Source organism: Perognathus longimembris, chromosome 1 (genome assembly GCF_023159225.1).
Source record: "Perognathus longimembris pacificus isolate PPM17 chromosome 1, ASM2315922v1, whole genome shotgun sequence".
NCBI lineage: Eukaryota > Metazoa > Chordata > Mammalia > Rodentia > Heteromyidae > Perognathus > Perognathus longimembris.
In genome coordinates, this window is record NC_063161.1 from 115,533,534 (window position 1) to 115,555,762 (window position 22,229).

General features: G+C 35.2%; 1 protein-coding gene and 1 long non-coding RNA gene across 10 annotated transcripts in view; both read right to left on the reverse strand.

Annotated features, from left to right (window-relative positions):
• The window catches only part of Nfib (nuclear factor I B), a 228,092-nt gene that overhangs the window by 183,185 nt on the left and 22,678 nt on the right, over positions 1-22,229 (reverse strand). The gene's annotated exons all lie outside the window — the stretch shown is intronic.
• On the reverse strand, positions 1,314-17,786 carry LOC125355097. Its single transcript, XR_007211595.1, has 3 exons — positions 14,555-17,786; positions 10,153-10,155; positions 1,314-1,325 (listed from the first exon to the last, which is right to left on the reverse strand). It is a non-coding gene; the product is annotated as an uncharacterized LOC125355097 (long non-coding RNA).

Here is a 22,229-nt window from a genome sequence, read left to right on the forward strand (position 1 = left end):
AGGCCAGAAGTGGTGCTGTGGCTCAAGTGGAAGAGTGCTAGCCTATAGCAAAAAGAAGCCAGGGACAGTGCTCATGCCCTGAGTCCATGCCCCAGGACTAGCAAAAAAAAAAAAAAAAGTTGATGTAATATTTAAATAAAACATAACACATAAAGGCATCCTGATTCTAAAAATAACACTGGTGAGCTACTTCATGCCCATAACCTTAGCAGCTCAGGAGGCTGAGATCTGAAGATTGTAGTTCTAAACCAGCTCAAGCAGAAAATTCCTTGAGATTCTATCTCCAATTAACCAGCAAAATATCAGCCTGAAGGCTGGATCAGGTTAGGGATCAGCTACAAAGAAGAAAGCTAGCGCAAGAGAATACTTGAGTTTAAGCCTTGTACAGCATAAAATAACAACAATAATAATATTTAGGCAAAAGAAAATAAACTTATAGACTATTTTGCCTTGCATATTGTCTTATTAACTTTGATTCATGTAGTCACCAAGGTTGAATTCAGATTATGTGCTTTTTCAAAAGCATCTTGTCTATATCTAGCAGAAATTAGGCAAAGTCATGTTTTTGTAAAAAAGTTTAGGAAGGAATATATTCTCAATTTAGGAATATTTTGCATGGTGCTATGCAGGGGTTTCCTTGCACTAAACTGTGATTTATGTTTTATCTGTCAAAAAAGAAACTAACAACTCATTTTTAAATGTTTTACATGTTATATTTTAAAGAGTTATTGCCAAAAAGGTTGCATTGACTATGAAAAGCAAAAAGATAGTAATTGCCCAACTAAACAGCTTTTTCTTTTTCTTTCTATAATTCAGAATTTTAGAAGAAAGTCCTCAAACCTCCAAAGCAAGTGTACTAAACACGGTTTGCTCTCAGAATTTATTCTAAAAATCTCCAGGCAATAGGTATGTACATGCATACATGTATGTGCACAAAATACACACACATTTTTGAATTATTAAGTCATTTGGAAGAATCTCCAGAAGTGTGCCAAGGCATGTTTTTGGTATTTGGCCAAATTACGTGCTTCTGTTTGTGGCTTTCCAATATGGATTAGACAGACACACAAGCATGTACCGTTTGGCAAGTAGCGACAATGGTCTAGTCTGAATTTAGTAATTTAAGCTTTTCATTAGTCCTCTTAGGTGAAAGAAAGTATTAACAACAACTTGTTTGAGCTCTATCTTTATATCCCTTTGTCATCCATTCTTGTTCACTTGACATAGATTAGAAGCTTGAGGAATTTCAGATGTCCTCTGCAGATAGACGGAAACCAAGGGCTTCAAACAAGAGGTTCAAATGTCAAGTACACTTCAACTAGAACCTGAACTTTTGTTCGCTGTTATTCCAAGTCTGTAACTGTTTTTGTGACTTCCCCCTTTGTACTTGAAATCTAGTGTGCCCTCCTTTTTCTGTTAAAGAAATAAAGGCAGAAATTATCTCTAGAGGTAAAAGTAGATTTTTTTTTACACGTATGAAAATAGAACAATGAAACCTGTTGAAATGGTTCCAGGAAGGAGGGAAGCAGGAAAGAAAAACAGAGTCATAGAGGAGCTAAGATGGACATTGTAAACATACATTGTAAACATACGAGAAAATGTCACAATGAAATTTTTGTCTGCCCCTGCATAATTAATACATGCTAGTTTTAAAAAAAAATTTATCTAATCAAGGTAAAAGGTCACTTGAGATTTCTATTCCTCCTATCTTCATACTGTCAAGCACAAAAGTACACTTTTACCTCACAAAGAAGTTTCTGTCTCCTGTGACTGTTTCTAGGAGAAGATATGTCTTTCTTCCTGCTTCATATCATAGTTACTCTAAACTTTAGAGGGCAGCTTCTTAAGGGCATGAACTTCAGTGATTCAGTTCAAAAACAACTCAAAAGCAAAGTTAATCCAAAATCTGTCACAACTATCCTGATGACCAGTATGTCTTTCTAATCAGAATCAATACACTGATCATTATACTTGTCAGTCCCTCTCCAGGTCATCCAGAGAAAACCAAGAGAAGTTCAATTGACTTGTAGTATTTGACATTTTCTTCTATTGTGAATAAGAATAATCCTGATACCCAATAGAAAAGTTCACAGGAACCATGAGGGAAAAAGGATTAAATGCTGACAGTGGTCCATTGTTAATTGAGTCCCCTGTGTGAAGCAACACAAAGATTAGTTTATACAGCTGCTGCTATTTGTCATAACATTGCTAACAAGATACATATGTTCAATCAAAGCCTAATTTTGGACCTCCAAAAGTGGCCAGTCCAATGGCTTGACACGTAGAAATCAATAAGCATGAGTCTATTGGAGGAAGATCAGTGTATGCCCTCAGGTTGTCTCAATGGTGACAGAAAGAAAACAGTCAAGGTCAGAGTGAGTATAATCTAGAATGCTTGCTTTAGGATTAGTGAACAAATCTTGAAAACTGAAAGTGATCTAGAGATGTGAACAGAAACTTGTAAAGAACATTACTCATGTGAAGCTTTAGACTCTTTAAGTAGACAATTTAGGCTTTTAGCCTAGCTTGGTCTTATACATATACAATAAATATTTTGTATAATACATAAATATAATATATATCATTTTATTTTTATTATCAAGGTGTTATACAGAGGGGCTATCATTTCATAAGTCAGGTGATGAGTATATTTCTTTTTTGAATGTCACCCCTTCCTTTGCTTTCCTCCTGTTTCCCCCTCATGCTGTTACCAACAAGTTATATAGTTCATTATCCATAGGGTACACTGAATATTATGTTTGTTTTTGCTTTTGGCAAGCAAAGGCAATCCAGCATGGTTCTTAAAAGGTGACTTTGGAAAAAGTGAAAAGATAGGATTTCGGTACTTGAAGTGAACAAACCATTTCATATCATTTATCCTTCAGATTTCTCAACAGTAAAAACCTACTCTTCGTATAAACTACAGGCACATTAGAGGGGAAATATCTTAACTAACTTTAAAATGCTCTTACTAAAACATCTCATATAATCTGAAAGTCCAAAACAGGCTCAAAATAAGACAATATATTATCAGTAGTGCATATTAAATAGGGTGTTAAAAAATAAGTGTGTGTGTTATCCTTAGGTATTTTTCAGTTTGGTGGGGAATGTAGAGAAACATGTGTGTGCATATAGAAAGAAAGACAGATAGACAGATAAACGTGCATATTTATACGTATATACACACATTTATATGTATATATGTGGGAGGAGAGAGGGAAGGAGGGAAAAAGAGAGAGAGAGACTGGAATTTATTCGCAACAGAAATTGTTAGCACTATCACTATTTTATAGATGGTGAAACTTAAGTTCATCTTAGTAACTGATAATGGAAGAAGAAGAATAGAAGCCACATCTTCCTATCATAGCCCTTCTCTCTTGTGCAAATAAGAAATTTTTGGGGGTGTGGGGGGTCAGTAGTGGGCTTGAACTCTGGCCCTGGGTGCCATCCCTGAGCTCTTCAGCTCAAGGCTAGAACTCTACCACTTGAGCCACGGCACCACTTCCAGTTTTCTGGTGGTTAATTGGAGATAAAGAGCTCCAACTTTCCTGCCCAGCCAATCCTCAGAGCTCAGCTTCCTGAATAACTAGGATTACAGGTGTGAGCCAGTGGCACCCAGCTGAAATAAGAGATTTTTAAGGTCTAATCATCATTGTGATTTTCTTAAAAAGCACATGAGATTGAAAACTATGATCCCTATTTTCAATGATAATAAATTCATTCTTAATTATACATTTATTAATATGTTGTTATATTGCTTTCCTACTACCTTTTACACAAACACCTTACTTATCACTCCACTGCTTAAGATTTATTACTGGTGGAAACTCTCCTCAGAAAAGGGAAATGAAGATAGAATGATCAGTTTTCACGGAAAAGGCACGTCCAAAGGCAAAACTTCAAGGAAAGAGTTTTGAAGCAGCATGAATGAAAATAACTTACTTCTGGAAAAAAAACAAAAAACCATAAATCTAGTTTTAAGCCAGTTGCTCATCTACAGCTCAAAGTACTAAAGGATGACTAGTTCCATCCATAACATGTAAGGTTGCTAGTGAGGATTTGTTCATTCCCTATACTTTCTTCATACCCTTCCTCTCCAATTGGCTATGAGCTAGATGAAGAGATCATCTTGAACCTCAATGGAAGGCACAATTAATATAAACTTCCCATCAGTAAATAACAGTCTGATGATAATAATGCAAATTCAAGAGCTAAGAACTTCTCAGCTGAAACAATTACTCTTATCCTACTGATATGTTTCTTGCATTTTATTGAAGCACCAAAACATACTTTCAACGTAAGGAGCAAGATTGTTTTGTCCCTAATCCAACCCTATTAAAGTGATCCAAGATGGTCCTTCAAAACAACACACTTTGGAAATGGCAGGTAGAATCTAGAGTTTTATTTTCCAGAGAAATTCATTTGAGTCATGTACACCTAGTTCAGTACAAACTTTGCTAAGGAGGTTATCCCTGTTCTATATTCGTTTCATTAAATCAGCTTAGGAGCTGCTTGAAATAACAGTTTAACAAAATGCCAATGCCCAAACCCTGATTTCACCATTCACTAGTTAGGTGACCTTGGGCATAACCTTTCTGCTATTTAATGTCCTCATATGTAAAAAGGAGATAATAGTAGAGCTTGCTTCACAGGAGTTATATAAGGAATAAGTTAGTATTCATTTATACATACCAGGGCTTAAAATAGTATGTATATTCATTCTCCTTCTCCTTCAAGTCTTTATTCAAATACTGCCTTATCAGTAAGATTAACTTCAGCCACTCTCATTACTTCAACTTTACCACACTCATGTTTCCTTTATTTTAAACCAAATTTAAGACAGTATTTCTTATAAGATTGGTACTCTTGGGTTCAGTACCAAATTTATAAGATGATTTAAAAGAAGACTCATTGGCTAGTATCTTCCTATACCAACCAGCTCAAAAGAGATTCCATCCATTGTGAAGGATAATGTTAGGAAAGGTGGGAACCCAGAAAACAGGTCAGGTGGTGCCTATATTTCCTTGAAGGATGGATTTCTTTTGTGAACAAGGAACATTCTTCCCAATGAATAACAAAATAGGGAGAAAGATGTCTTGAAATGTTCAAGAAGGTCAGGGAAAGTATTGACCCAACTGATAGTTGAGAAGCTTACTTCTCTGGAGAACTAGGTTCTTCTTTTACATTCTTATATCATTGTGATCATTAAAAAAAAAATACAGAGCCTTTCTTTTCCTCTAGAGTCATCAAGCAAAAGAAATTATGATGATACACAATTTGTATAGCTTCTTTGCACCATACAATGTAAGGTGAGACAAAATAGGAAATTATAGGGGTTTTTTTCCTAGAAAAATCATTTTTGTCCTCTTGAATAATTACAAAAACAGCAACAACAATGACAAAAACGCTGGAAATCTATATTGTAGTTGCTAACTTGAACCAGGCCAATGAACATTCAAAAGATTAATCAAAGGCTTGACAGTTGTTAACAGTTCCACATGGTTTCCATAATTATCCAATTAAACATATAATGCAAATAGTAGAAGTCTTATGGGTTCCATAGAGCATGAATATCAGGCTGCTAAAGAAAACTATTAACTGTAATGTACTGTCTGCTGAGTCAGAGGAAAGTGAAAGGAGCTAGTCCATTTATAGAGGAAGGCAAGGAGAAGGAAAAGAGAGTGAAGAGACACGTAACTCAACCACTCTTTATGTGGTCATATAAACACAACAGACAGTGGTAAAATCCAGAAAACAAAATTCAAGTAACTATTATTGTAAAACCAAAAGAATGCAGAGCAATGACTTTACCCTCTAATTCTTACTGGCTGCACTACATCCACAGCATACTTCAACCACACTTTCCTAGCTTACTGCTAAGTTAGAAACATGGATGTAATTATAGTTGTTGGCTTTTGACTCTGTCTATAAACCATGCAGAGATAAACTGCTATTAGTGAACATACCAACTCCATATAATTGTGTTTTGACATTATAGGTAAAAACAGTGAGAAGAAAAACTAACCACAGCAATTATAAACAGCATGCTTGAGGGCACGTCAGGTCACTTATGACCTTGACTAAATAGTTGTAATCCCTCAGCTTCATTTTCACACATTCAGATGCACACACAAGCATGTACACACCTGTCTTCTTTAAGAAAAAGTAGTGAATAAAAGAAGTTCCAAATGACTAAATTACATATACCCAAAAAAATAAAAAATGCATTCTGTATGGGGCAAATGTCTATCCTTTAAAAAAAAAAAAAGAAAAACTTTAATAGAGTTTTAACCAACAGATGTAAATTTTAGACAAAAAAAACCTCTAAGTGTTAAAAATAATTTATTTTGCAGCTGGACTTAGTCAAGAGAAAAGAAGACTGAAGAATTTTTATTCAGTATAAAAACTTGTGCTACATAAAGTTGGTTGCATTACTTGAAGGATAATCTTTTAAAGGCTTAAATCATCTTGATCATTCAATTATTTTTACTTGCTATAGACAGAAATACTATATCCACTTCTTTTTTATAATAATCTTTCTTCCTACCACCAAAGTAATAGCTGCAGACATTAAGAGGACAATCAATACCCAATAAATACTATTTAGGCATGATAGTCTGGGATCAAACAGAGTATTGTGTTCACTGATTTTTTTTCCTCTAAAGCACAATAAAATTTGTGTAATCAGCAAAAATGTAAATGTGAAAGATCACAATATTATACTATATGTGGTGACACCCTCTGCAGAACTTATATGCAACATGACTTTTAATTAAATTATTCACAGTAATGGTGATATAATATACATATATAGTATATATACATGCCTGATCTTTTACTTTGTGATAGTGCCATTATAATAATCTCATCCATTTGCAAATTTCTTTAAAAGTATATATAGGGTTTTTTGTGTGACTTTCTTATTTTTGCTTCCTAATAACCAGACTAGGATAACAAGAGTAGTCTATTCCTTTCATCCTTTTCAGAGATCAGGACATAACTGCCCAAAGTGGACTGACCTGTCTCAAACCAGCTAGCCTCCTCCAGCTAGCCAACCAGCCAGTTATGAAGCTTCATGCAAAGCCTAATGCCTGGGTTCAAATTCCTGCTCCTCCTCTTTGCCTGAGTACTTTTCATTCTAAACAGAAGATTATAATGATAATTATCATGATAATAATGATGGCTTCTACATATTGTTTGTTTTGAAGATTAAATGAGACATGCTATGAAAAGTGCTTAAAATACATTATGTATGTTAAGCCTGGCACATAGCATCTAGAGGCTGTGGCTACTGTTATTGTTAGTGTTATTGTAGAGCTAGTCAGGCCAAGATATTCTGACATGATTAAAAGATTAAGTAAATAACCACATAAATGTTAAATCCAGACTAAGTTTGGCCCACATTCTAAAAGAAAACTAACTGACAAAACTGGATAGCAGCGTAATTTTTGACTGAGGGTATTGGAGAATGAGTGCTATCAGCTGTCCTTAAATGTTTTCTGACAAAATGCTCATATATTTGTATTAGTACACTACTCACTGGATAGAGGCTCAAGGAATTCAGATTGTATTGGGAGGGCAGGAGAGAAAGCTATATAAATTAAAACTGTAGTAAAATTCAACAGTATGCTAGAGCTTCTACACACTTTATCTTAGGGATCAAAGTTCCTCAGTTCTAACTGCCACATTCCAGCTTGGACAGAATAGTTTCTGTGTAACTAGGTGGCCAGTCTAGCATCTTGACTGAGAGTTCACAGCTAAGGACTTTAACATAATGTCTTTGAGGACAATGGACTCTTCATTTGGGGCAAAAGCAACCCTGATAATGTTCAGAGCTTCATGAACTCAAGTCACTTCAGCCTGAGCCTTTACTATTCTTTATATAAACATCTCTGAAAGGAAATGAACCAGGAAGAGAAAAAAAAAACCCATATTCATGTTTGGAGACAAATATATAAAGTCAATATAGTTAAATGTCCTGTGCTGGCATCCAGAAACCGGAAGGCAGGCTCTGTCCTTTGCTGTTCACTGAGAGACAGAGCAGGACTGTCTCAGGACAAACTAAAGCACATCCATACAGGTAGAAAGTAAGAAACACTTGCCATGGGAAAAGAAACCCATAACATTATTTTTTCCTCTAGGCTACACTGGGATTTTGTGGGATTTTCACAGATACATGTGATTACAAAATGTAACTTATATCCCTTGGTAATATAGAAAAGGGACTTTTAAAGATTGTTTTATTGGTGAGGGTTCAAGAACAAGCTGTTTTGGTGTTAAAGGTCAGTCCTAGCTTTTGCATGCTAAGCTCTACCACTGAGTTTCCCATTCAGTAGAAAACAGGCTTCTACACAAAAATTAAGAGGCAGTGACACTGACCTGTGAGTTGCCATGGATTCAAGCCCTGCTCTGTCACTTACTAGCTGTGTATGGAACATGTTCAGCCTTCCTATCCTCCTCTGCCTAATGACAATACAGATGTTTGAGGAACTATAATGCTTACATCAGCCAGCTCAAGAAGGACAGAGGACACTCAGCAAGCTGCCACAGTTCTTTTCGTTATTACTACTCTTAATCACTATTAGCATAATACTAAGACAGTAATAGTAAGAGAGATTTCTCTTTTGGAAAAAAAAAAAAAAGAGGGGGAGATAGTCAATTCAGACCCTTCTATAACACTGTCTTTCTCGCTGAGATTCTCTGTGTAACCTTAGGGAGGGAAACAACTTAAACCAAAAGGAGAGATTAAAAAAAAAAAAACTAGAAAAAAAAAAGGGGTTGGGAGAGTTTCTATCAAATACATTCTAGAATGGTAAACAACTCTCATAACTTCTGATCTAAATAACTGTGAATCTGAATGAATCTGATCTAAATAACCTATGAAGCAAGCACTCAAAAGAAGTTTATAATTAAGTACTCCAACAAAGAAATCAGTGTTGAAAACAAGCTAAATGACTTTGTTTGTATCGATTCCCTTTAGAAACTTATAACAAATTCACAGTACCTTTACTCGGATATTCACATGGGCATTCAAGAAAATACCCTAATTTTTCAAACAAAGAATACTAGAAAAATTATTCTAAGACCGAAGGAAAATCAGTAACGGTGGGTTGAGAGGGGGTTGTAATAAAGCATAAAGACTCCTGATGCCTATCCTTGAAGATTTACATTATTATGTATGGCTCTTGACTTGGCTAATCCTCTCTTTAAGGCTGTTTTATTTTCCCAGTGTATTCTTTGTGCCTGCTCAATAAACACAACTGATTCCAGAGTCATATAGAAAACGCCTAATAGAGTAGAATGAAACAACAAACAAGAAAGACAGATTGGTTTAGAGAAAAGATTAGCTGGAAAATTGTTATAATTTAACGTTATATATCAGGATAAATCAAATTAGGAGAAATAATTTAAAATCAAATAATCATTTCAATATTTTTTGAAACGTCCAAATAAGTAAAATGTGCCTATGGGATTTTTTTATTATGTGAAGTTCATTCTTTTCTATATAAATGTTTTTGTATGTTCCCTTTACTTTGCTGTGGATAATCTCAACCATCCAGGATGAAGGTAATGAAAGAACTCCAGAGGAAAACTGGGTGTGTTTAAGTTTACCATCAGTCAATTGACAGGTTCAATTGTGGAGTTCTCACTTGTGAAAGGACAATAGAACATCTACCTCATACTTACTAAATAGTCACTAAATACTACCTAGAGAACTACACTCTACATGGGAAGAGCACTATAGCCTAGAAATATCCTACTGTCCTTCAGGTCTGTATACAAAGCCTAAAAGTCATTAACTTATTTCATTTTAAAAAATTCTAAAATTAGTATTTTCTCCATTTTGCACAAAAAGAAATGGAGCCTCCAGGGCTCCTTCCAACAAGCTCCAACTTCATGCAATTCCATACACACCCCTACCCAGACCTGACCTGTGATAGTCAACCACCAAAAATGACTAGGCATGCCTTAAAGCCACACTGTGTGTCCCATGAGGTATAATCAGCATTATGAGGCCCAGTACATCCTCTTCTTACCAGCTCAACCACCCTTCACTTTCTCACTCTGAATGGGGCAGTGTTAATAGTAACCAGAGCCCAGATACAATCGTTCCAGTTTGGAGAAAAGGCAGAGCCCAGAAAACATCTTAACAAGCTTCCAATCTCCTTGTAAGAAAAGCTCCATGCTGCAACATATCAAATACCATGCTTGTTGCTACGTTATATTTATATCCTACAAACATTTTTATCATGACAATTTTGAAAAGCCCATTCTCATAATCTCACTGACTTTTTGGAAGTTATCAGAAATTTTCACTAAGTTTTCCTTCAAAAGATGTTTTTATAATCACAAGCATTACTTTTATTACCATGTAATTAAAAGTCTTCTTTTTTTGTTAATCCTACCACCTCACATGGTGCTTGCTGTGTGCTCAGTAAATGTTTGTTAAATGACTAAGCAGTTTGCTTTTAGGACAGAAGAATAGCTCTAAAATGCCAAAATAGAGTGGCAAACTGAGATAGACTTTTTTCAAATTTCATCGATCAGCCCAGTGTTGGTGGCTCACACTTGTTATCCCAGCTACTGCGCGGGCTAAGGATTGATGTTTAAGACCAGCCTGGGCAGAAACTTCCCAACACTGCATCTCCAAGACACCAAGTAAGCCAAGCAAGCACAAGATCTTAAATTCAAACCCCCAGTATCTAAAAAAAAAAAAAAATTCAGTAATCATAATCTTGCTACATGTGCACATCATAACTGAATAATTGGCTATACAATCGACAGAACCCATGAGAAGAACCCTGTGGAGAATAGAGTATGGATATGAGAAAAGCTAACTACAGCCCTCTAAAAGATTACATTTACTTTTTATTTGACAAAAGGAGCAGAAGAACCACAGAGGAACTGAAAATTTCACAAACTAAGTTCAGTTCTATCTTTAACTGTTATATTTTATCAACTTCAAAGATTGAAAAGCTACAGTTTTCACTTTGTATTTTTTCTGTAATTACCTATGAGGGAACACTATATTGTGAAAAGTTATCATGTATAGGGAATATAACATATTAGGAAAAGTCAATACAGAAATGTGACTGTTACTTTATCTTGGACTACATCATGGTAACAGCCCACTGATTTCAGGAAAAAAAAATACCAACTTGTTTCAGATCATGCTTCTGACAGTAAGCAGAAACAATTATTTTTTTTCTACTGAGTTGAGGAGCAAGACATGATTTTTTAAGTAATAATGCAAGTGACATAAGATAGACCCCAAACTCAATTCATCAAAGTTTAGAATAGTTTTTAAAGTCATTTTTTCTGCTTTCTATATTTTTTTAAATGGCTTATACAATTATTCTCCTAATTATGACATGTCTTAAATTGCTGCCATAGCAAACATATTATGGCATTTTTTTACTCAAAATTAAAATATTATAATTAATTTAAAAGATAGTTTATGAAACATTTTCAAGCAACACATATGATATACATTGGAATCTAGGATATAACCTAAAATGTGTAAGAAAAATTTTCAATATTGGAATTTAATAGTAACGTTAATAGTAATATTAGCATAAAATGACTAATCAATCTAGACTACTTAGTAGTAAGTCATGTATTACTGGTAGATACTTTGATTAGTAATTTTTAACAAAACATCAAATTTATCACAAAAACATATTCTCGGCCTGGTATATGTATCATTGTCAAATACAATTAGACATATGTAAGAAGTAAATTCCTGGTTGCCTACTTCATTTTGTTTTGTTTTTGTTACATAACCCCTGAGAAAACTGCCGAGGACTCACCTCCTCTCTGTGACCTTTCCATTGCAGTCCCACAGGGTCTCCTCCAGCAAGCTCAGCAAAGCTGGCTATATTTAGTAAAACGGGGAGACCATTAGATAGTTGGAAACTTGTTCCATGAATTTTGCTGTTTCTGTTGTTCAACAACACTGCAAGTGACCATTATGCTTTCTTTTCTTCTTGTAAATTACTTGGGTGAGGCCAGAAATATTCTCACTAGTTTTTATCCTAATCCTTAAAATGTTGAAAACAAATAGTGCCGTACTACTACTTCATAAATGCATATCCCAAATATTTTTCCACTTTTACAGCAGATGCTCTGCATTTTTCTTGACAGATAAATTTGAGTAAATTCATCAGTGCCTACTTTCATGACTATAAGACATATAGAGAATCATAGTAAACAGGTGCTGGAAATATTAATTATATAAATATGTACACATATGCACATGCTTTGGAAAAGCTAACAAGTCATAAAATTAATAACAGATTATCATCCAGTGACTAGTAGAGAAAACATCCCAATAACAACAAGTTTGGGGCACTAAGCTGGTGGCTCACACTTGTAATCCTAGCTACTCAGGAATCGGGGGTCTGAGCATTGCAGTTCAAAGCCAGCCCAGGCAGGAAAGTCTACGAGACTCTTATCTCCAATTAATCACCAAAAAGGCTAGAAGTGAAGCTGTGGCTCAAGAGCCCCAGCCTTGAGTGAAAAAGTGAAGGGATAGCACCCAGGCATGAATTCAAGCCTCAGTACCTACACACACACATACACCACACACACACACACACACACACACACACACACACACACTATATATATAGATATATAATGTATTATATATGCTAAATATGAATATACAACGTAATATATATATATATGTATACAGTTTATGAACTCAGGATCCTGACAGACATTGTACCACTTTGAGTCATGCATATCCCCAGCTCTTTTTTAGTAAGATCCCATTTACTTTTTGCTCAGGCTGGCCTGGACCACAATACTTCTAATTTAAGCTTCCTTTGTAGCTGGGATGTCAGGAATGTAACACTGTGTCACTTTTTACTGGTTGAGATAGAGTCCCAGAATCTTTTTGCCTAGGTTCATCTCAAATCATGATCCTCTCAATCTCCACCTCCTATGTAGCTAGAATTACACATGTGAGGCCCCATGCCTGTTAATGCTATAACCTTTTAAAAAGACAAAACAGCCAGAATTATTCTCCAGAGAATAATCTTGCACATAATACTGAGATATTTCTTCCGACATTATTTGGTGCTAACAAGACAGAAAGAAAGAAATATATTCACCATTCAGAAGCCCTTGATTCCAATGTCTTGGTTCCCTACATGAATGCCATTGCCTCAACTCCCTGTTACACACTGTTATGGGTGAATTCATTTTTGTTTCCAATTAGGTTTATGCCTGGGATTTTCTTAGAACCCAAATTAAAAGTGCTACAACAAGTGGATAACAGTATAGAGAATATGAGATTCCAACACAAAATTTGACTGGACCCTAGCATATCTCCATACTCCTAGGAAGGGCTATTTCCTTATATTACCCACAAATACTGCCCAAAGTGTGCTCCCATACCATTCCCACTGATTTTGGTTTTGAGTACTCAACATAATCTCCATCTTTTGGCTTTTTGTTTTGTGCTGGTCCTGGGGCTTGAACACAGGCCTAGATGCTGCCCCTGAGCTTTTTTCTCAGTGTTACTACTCTATAAGTCGAGCCACAGCTCCACTTCAGGCTTTCTGATAGTTAATTGTAGATAACAGTCTAATAGATTTTCCTTCCACCGGCTGGATTCAAACTATGATCCTCAGATCACAGCCTCCTGAGTAGCTAGGATTACCTGCACGAGCCACCAGATCTCCATCTTTTATACAGCTATTTTTCTACCTACAATTATGCCTTAGAAATATGCCTTCGAACCTTTTTCATAAACTATCACAGTAAAAACTAGCTACCAAAAGTATCAGATCGAAAACTTCTTCTAATATCATAAATGTTTCCTTCATCCCTACTGTATTCTGAGAAATGAGATCTAAATAACAACACTCATAAAACAGAAACTACAAATCAATCATTCATATTATAAAAGAAGTCTTAACAAAATATTCACTGAAGGGTTCTTTTAGAAACAGGATTCCTGGGCTAGGAATATGGCCTAGTGGCAAGAATGTTTGACTTGTATACATGAAGCCCTGGGTTCGATTCCCCAGCACCACGTACATAGAAAACGGCCAGAAGTGGCACTGTGGCTCAAGCAGCAGAGTGCTAGCCTTGAGCAAAGAGAAGCCAGGGACAGTGCTTAGGCCCTGAGTCCAAGGCCTAGGACTGGGGGGGGGGGGGGGGGGGGAAGGAAGAAGAAAAGAAAACAGAGAAATGGAATTCCTTTTGTGAATTTATCATTTTGTTACTGAAAATTAAATCAAGAAATCCTAGAAATGTTTCTTAAGTAAAAGGAAGTAGATGGGATTTGTTTTTAACATTTTGAAAAAAATATTTTTAACTTAGATGAGAAATAAACTTCACAAAGCAAAATGAAAATTTAGTAACTCCCAGTATACTCAGAAATTATAAATGTGCAAATGCTATCTCTAAACCACATAAGTAGCTCCAAGGTTTTAAATATTTGACTTTCGGTTTTTAATTTTTTTTCTCATGTTCAATTTCAAACATGACCTTTTCTTTTTTCTTTTTGCCAACACAAAGGTTTGAACTCAGGAGCTGGCACTTGTTCAACTTGCTATCTCAGCTGGTGTTTGACCACATGAGTAACACTTCCAGCACAGCTTTTTGATGGTTTAATTTGGAGATAGTCACACAGACTTGTTGTGCCTGGGCTGGTTCTGAACCCAAAATACTCCAGAGCTCAGCCTTCTGGCTAGAATTGTAGCCATGAGCCACTTGGACTCTGGCTCAAATATGATCGTTTGTGTTACTGAAAACTGACAATACATTTTTAATGAGTCCTTCCTGTTTTCCAATTAGTACCAAATCCATGAAGTTAGTCCACTATAACTTCAAGGATGTGTTCTCAAACCACTGATAAAAAGTAAGGCAATCATTCTCCGGAAGACCATGGCTGCAGACTGACTTCATTAGAACACTTCCTATGAAAAGGCACTACACAGAAAACACAACTGAAGGAATTTACTTCAATAATTTACAAATGATAATACATCTTCATGAAGGTTTTTCCGTGTTCCTTTAAAAAATACTGCTGCTATGCTTTCATAAAAAAACACTTTTCAGTATTTATGCTGATGGCTTGCCTCTGTAGCAGTAAAACTAACACAAGCAACCAAAGTGGTTTTGGGTCTCTCTTCAACTCAGTATTCCAAACTGTAAAGTGAGAGAATCTCTAAAGATTCTCAATTCTCTAAAGTGCTATGAGTTAAAAACAGTTTTTTTATTGAGGTTGAGCTAAATGATTTGATTATTGGACTTTGAATGGAACATCAAAGTGTTACTCAATAGTCAGGTTAAACATTTTCTATTTCTCTTTAATAAATAGGATATATTAAAACCCCAAGCTTAACAAGAATACACTAAACCTTATTAAATTCTGCTTAACATGAAGGAGACTGTACCTTTGCCAAGATAATCAGAAGCCAAATTCCTAGGATGCCAGAGCTAAGAACAGTAGATGTCCTCTAGATCAATTTTTTCACCTGACTATAAGGAAACCAAGTCATTGACATGCCTGAAATCTCCTAGGTACTTGCAAGTAGAACCAATAACCTTTTACTCTTCTACTTAAGCAAGTTGCTTCAGTTGCTGTGTGGCCCAGAGTGAAGCATTATGTCATCAAACAAAGAAATAGGACAAAGTAATTCCATTTAGTAACCTTTCTAAATAATTTAGAAACTATTTTTTCTTTTTGTTAATGCAAAGACCTTATGTTAAGAAACTTACAGTTTAAAGTACATTAAATAAAATCATGTCCATATGTAGATATGTTTCTCCCATATGCATCTTAAGAAAACAAACAAAACAAACAAAAAAATAATAATTTATCATCAGCCCCTAGAAAACAAAAACTGAAATTAAAAGAAAGAAAGGAGTAATTCTAAATTGTATATTTTCATTCCTTCTAAAAGGATTAAATAACAGAATTCTAAATGGTTTGTTTGTACTTTCCATGCAATATGTAGATTAACCATGAAATTCTGTTTGGGACACTTTGACATCTGTTTTCAGTGCATTACAATGAAATCTGGGGACTTGATACATACATTTGCTGTAATAAAACTGTCACTAATCAGTGTTTTCCAAAATATTGCCCATAACTATTACTATTCAGTAGTCTCATTTGCATGATCTAATATTGTTACTACATCATGTTTTTCCCTGACAATGTGTTAGCTGGGCCCAGGCACATGGTCTAAAATGGCTACAAACACACAATAATCTCAGCATTTCCATAATACTGTGCACATACGCATGCAATCTGTCCTACCATTGGACTCATACTTCATCCTCCATGAAATATTTTTTGTGTAACTGGAACACCAAGGTCGAATTCACATCCTCAATGTGAAAAATTCAACAATAATAAAAGAGCCCACACTGAGGAGGAAATTATGCCTCCTGGGACTTCTACCACAGGAGATATAACCATAATCCTAACTTGGAAGTCCCTTCAACAAACTCATAATTATGCTTTCTGAACAATGAATGCAGAGCCCTTCTTTAGCCTAACCTAGTTCTATGGACTAAAAAACAGATTAGACTACAGTTAAAAATTGTATCTGTTTTCTCTGTGATTAACAAACAGATTTATCAATCAGAGGTACCTGAAACCACAAGCTCACAAGGGATTATTAGTAACCTCTTCAATGAAGAGTAGTCTGAATATTTTATATTGCATACATCGTGTGTATCATGTATAAAACATGAATCTCAAGGCAAAAATAATTCTAAGAGCCCAGACATAGTATTCACCAAAGAACAAAAACTTACCAAAAGTAATTTGTCTACCTATGCTGATTCTAAATGAATTGCTTATTTTATCCGTACTTGGAACCCTATTGGTGTTACTTGAGAATTCAATGAAATTTCATTTTGTCCTCCTACAAACTCATCTGAAAACTGAAATATGTTTCTCTATACTTGTTTTATATCATACAAATGTTGAATACAAAAACCAGATTAATTGTCAGCCCTAATGCTATGTTGGTTAGTACTAAGAAGTCATTCCAAATGTTCCAAAAGGGATTAATGCAGTATAACAAGTCTATTTAATTATTGTAAGACCAGTGATCCTCATATTACCGTAAGCTGCTTTTCCCTTATTTGGAAAACATAAATAGAACAGAAATTGTTACATGATAACTGTTAAGTCATCTCCTAAAAGATTGATGCTTTACCCTCAGGAATAAAGAAATATGTCCGTTTCTATGAAAGGCTACAAAATGCAACCAGTATTTAAGATTAAGGTATATGTTCTCATTTTACAGTCGAATCAACCTAAAAGTGGTAACAGTTTTCAATTGCATTAGGAAAATATAACACCAAATCCTTCTGCCAGCAGCAACAATCCTGCTTATAGGTCAAAAAGTTCTGGAAGCACGTCCATGTTTTTTTATAAACAGTTTTGTATAGCTATGGACAGAGTAGCAACTAAGTATCTCATAAAGATAAAAAGAAAAAGCATTCCACAAATTATTAAAAAATCATGTGCTAGAATCTAAAGACCCAATCAATGTTCTGATTCTGTGTTGTGCATACTCTAGTTACCCTTTAACTAAAAGATAAACAGTGAAGTAACATTTCCTCTTAACTCCTGACTAGAACTTCTAGTTATATGACAAGCAAGTCTTCCTTATAGGAACATGATGCCCTTTCACACTAACTACATCAGTGACATGGGACTTAAGATGGTTCCCTGATAGGTACTGTAGAGATGGATTGATCTCTCCACTTTCCAAAGGCACTGACTGAGAGGTGTATGTAATCTGCTGGCACACAAAGTTAACTTCTTGATCACACGGATCCGACCAACCAGAGCCATTCATTATAGACAATGATCCCAAACAATTTGAGGTTTCAATTCAACACAGGATCCTTTGTTTTCCAGTCCTCGGGCTTGAACTCAGGGCCTGAGAACTATCCCTGGCTTCCTTTTGCTCAAGGCTAGCACTCTACCACTTGAGCCACAACACCACTTCTGGCTTTTTCTGTTTATGTGGTGCTGAGGACTCGAACCCAGGGCTTCATGCATGATAGGCAAGCACTCTACCACTAAGCCACATTCCCCACCCAGGATCCTTTTTTTAATAAGAATTTCAGACTTAAAGAATCTAAATCCCAGCAGCTTGCTTCTTTTAAAGATCAATTTAACCTAGCCACATCATCATCACTTCTGTCCAACCAACCATGAGTAAAGTTTACCCAAATGTTGGCAACTTAGGGTTTTTTGTACATTAAAATTTACTGGAATGCAATAAATTAAAAGTACTGCCTTCAACACCAAAGTTGAGTTATTTATTCAGTTATTTATTAAGCTATAAAATGATTTTTGTTCTTTCAAATGTACTTAATTGATCAAGAACTTAATTCTCTGATAAATTTTAGATGAAGCATTTCTAAACTTCTATAGCAATTCCAATATAAATAAGACTACAAGACTAGTTTATTTCATGAGCCTTCAGAACTTTCACTAATAGATATGTGCATCACTGTGACTAGGCTATTTTCTCTTTGGAATATCTTATCAGCTGAGATACATATGTACTAATTAATTGTTTCTGGTTTCAACAATCATTCTTTCTCTTCACTATTGCTTCTTTCTCTGAAAATCTTGATTATGAGATATTCTTTATATATAGCAATAATGCATATTGTTATTACCCCTATTGGTTTTACTGACATGAATTATTGCATTAAATACACAAATAACCCTGTGGAATAGGCATTTTAATCTTCTTTTTATAAAACAGATAATAAAGACAAGGTACATAAGTGACGTGATCAAAGTCACAAAGTTGACAAAGGACAAGACTAGAAACCAAAATGCCATATTGTACGCACATACTTTCTAATAGGGGATGAAAGTTTGCTTATCAGCCCCATTCCTATGTTGCATCTTAACTCTCAAAATTCTGGTAGATGGTATTTGAGAGACAATTAGATCAGAAGGGTACAGCTCTCATAACTGCAATTGGTACCCTTCAAAGAGACCCTAAGGATGTGTTTCACTCTTCTCCAGCGACAGAACACAGAGAATTCAGTGGTCCACACCCCAGGAGACAGCCCACTCCACAACTCTACAATGCTGACATCATGATCTTACACTGCCAGCCTCCAACTTTGTGAGAAATAATTTGGATATTTGTAAGCTTCCCAGGTTTTTATTTTGATACAGCAACCCAAATTAAGACACTGTCTTAGGTTTGGCTAAATCAATGAAGGCATGAAGAAGGAAGCTCTCGTTCAACTCATAAAGAAATCAAAATTCAAAGGATAGCAGAACATGTTTAAACTGCATACTATTCACTATTCAATCTGAGTAAGCCATATTCCTAAAATAATTCTTGCAATATCTAAGACCCTCCTCTTTTTGTAACTTCTCTTTTTCAACTCCCCAAAACATGCGTGCGCGCACACACGTGTGCACGCGCGCACACACACACACACACACACACTCCAGCACCCACGAATTATCCATGGTCCAGGAACTTCTTTATAACTCAACAGCTGAAATCACTTTAAAAGTCTTTCAAGGGAAGAACTGAGGCAGACGTCTGGAGAAAATCATAGACAATTGTAAATCCTTAGGGCTTGGTTGCTGCTCTCACACCACAGTCCCACTGCCATGTGACATATTAGCCCACAAACCACATCCAAAGCTGACTCCAGGTTGGCGCTACTGCTACCAAGCCAATGAATGAGCAGAAAGGCAAGAGGGATGTTTCCTAGTCTAGACTGGTTTTAATAGGAGAGAAGAGGAAACCTGGGGCTTACTGACTAGAATGAGATTCAGTGTATTTCATTCACCCTTGCTCTCTAGCCCCTAGGACGCTGCTTTATCAACATGGTTAATTATGAAAGTATTTAAATTCCTTGATCTTGTGAACATTCCTAGGGGAAAAATAGTTTAAAGCTACAATAGACCAAAGGAAAAAGAAATGAAATAAAAAAGAAGAGAAAACCTCTTACCTGTTATGTGCTCATATTTTCCTAATAGAAATACAAAAGTCTACTGCTTTTTTCCAAGGTCCTGCTACCACATTGTCTCTCATCTGTCAATGTATCCACACACATGCATAAACAGTATGCAACACACAAGTAAGGAAATGCACATTCTAACTTAAACTCCCTTTTTTTTCTCTAATAATTTAAAAATAAAATGTAACAGCTTGGATTTTAAATATTTAATCTGGCAAATATAGGGAAAAATCATGAACTATAATGTCGTATTTGGCAAAGCAAAGTTTGGTAGGATAAAAATATCTGTGTTTTAACATTTTAGAAGACATTTCCAATATTTTAAAAATAAAACTATTTCCTTGCTTCAGAACCAAGGTAAAATTCTCTTTTGTACATATGAGGTTTTTATGAAGGCTAGAAAAACAATATTATATTCACTAAAATAAATGGTTAACTTTACATACTAGCCAAAGCCCCATAGAAATAAAAACTTTCATATTTACTAGTGTGGTCTGTTATTTTGTCAAGAAATTTTACTGTTAAAGCAACTTGATAAGAACAGTTTTCCTTTAAAATATAAATTATAAAATGAAATACATAAAGTTACCATATTACTCTGATTTTAAAGTTTGTCTTTTTGTCTGACTTCTAATGTTTCTAATATAGGACAACAATTTACAGTGTGAAGTTTAAAGTCAGTTGTTTTAGGACTTAAACATTAACAACCAACTGTGTAACTATATTTATCACTTTAACCCTATATAATGACAATAAAATACTTTTATAGTAACAACTGTGAATGCTGAAAAGTAATTATTAAGGAAACCATAAATATAAAAGGCTGAAAAGTCAACCTCAGAGGAGTGGGAAAAAGGAAATTGTGATATGTATCATCATAACATGTAGAAACGCAAAATCTAAGCAGAATCAGCCCAAATCCCTCCAAATTCTAGAACATGATCCCCTACATCCTGTTGCAAAGAGGGCTGAAAATCTGTCCCCATCACTGTCAGCAAACAAAAGAAAGTCACTTCTACAGCCAGACCATGTCAAACAGAAGACACAGCTACTGCAGAGGGACGCCTTGAATCCACTGGTGTGTAAAGTATAGGCTGGGGCCTTCTTGTCAGCTATTACCATAAAAGAATAAGAGGAAACAGTGACATTACTACACAATAGAAAGGTCAAACAGCTTGCAGCCATTTCATGACCCAGACAAGTCAAGGTCAAGGGATTCAGGTAGCAACTTAGCCAGGGCATAAGTTACAGCACAAATGAATTGTTTTAACACATCAGCTTTGGTCAATTAAACCTAACAAGGCAAGTTGCATCACGTAGCAGGGTTCCTGACACCAAGGCCAGAAGCTGAGACCGACCTCATAAAACAAGGCTTTTAACATAGCATAGCAAATTTAAGGTAATCCATCCAGAAACTGCAGATGTCAGAATAATAAAATACAAGTTGGCCTAAGCAAGAACATTTTTCACACTTTAGAATTCACTAATAGAGGGGTACAGACTTCATATTGACATACTCATTTTATTAACATAGACATAAATGTAATCCCTTACTTACATGAATTATAGAATCCACCCTATTTCAAAAAACATTTTTAAACATCTGTGCTCATGTTTAGATTTTTTTGTTCTGTATTCTACCATTCCTTGTTAACACTATTACATTTTTAAATGCATTTTTTAACGTAAGTGTAAAAAATCAGGTTACTGAAAAAATTTCTTTCTGTATCAGAATATTAGTGTCACTTAATAGTAATTGGTGCTTGTTAAATGCTTCTATGTCCTTTTATGGGAAACATATATTTTAAAAATCAACAAGTACTACTTATTCAATTTCCTGTTTTGTGAAATGGTTGAAGCTAACTAGAATTTTTAAATTGCACATATTTAGTATTGAAGATTTTTTTCTCTCAAAGGCAATTCTTATTTTGTACTTGTTAAAACAAATTCCATTTTCAACTTATTTGTGCCTCATCAATAACTTACTACATGCTCTGAATTGCCTTAAAATGAGATTCTGAAAATATACAACCTCCAGGCAACTTTCAGCTTGTAAAATTACTTCATCCATCAAACATATTTTCAATTAGATAGACTTTATTCAGATTTCTTTAATTTGTGTGTGATTCATCAATGCTGTCCTGTTTAAACTATCATCATAAACAGAGAGAATATGTGTATCTAAGTATTTTATTATAAACAATGCATGTATATATAAACAGAGAATATGTGTATGT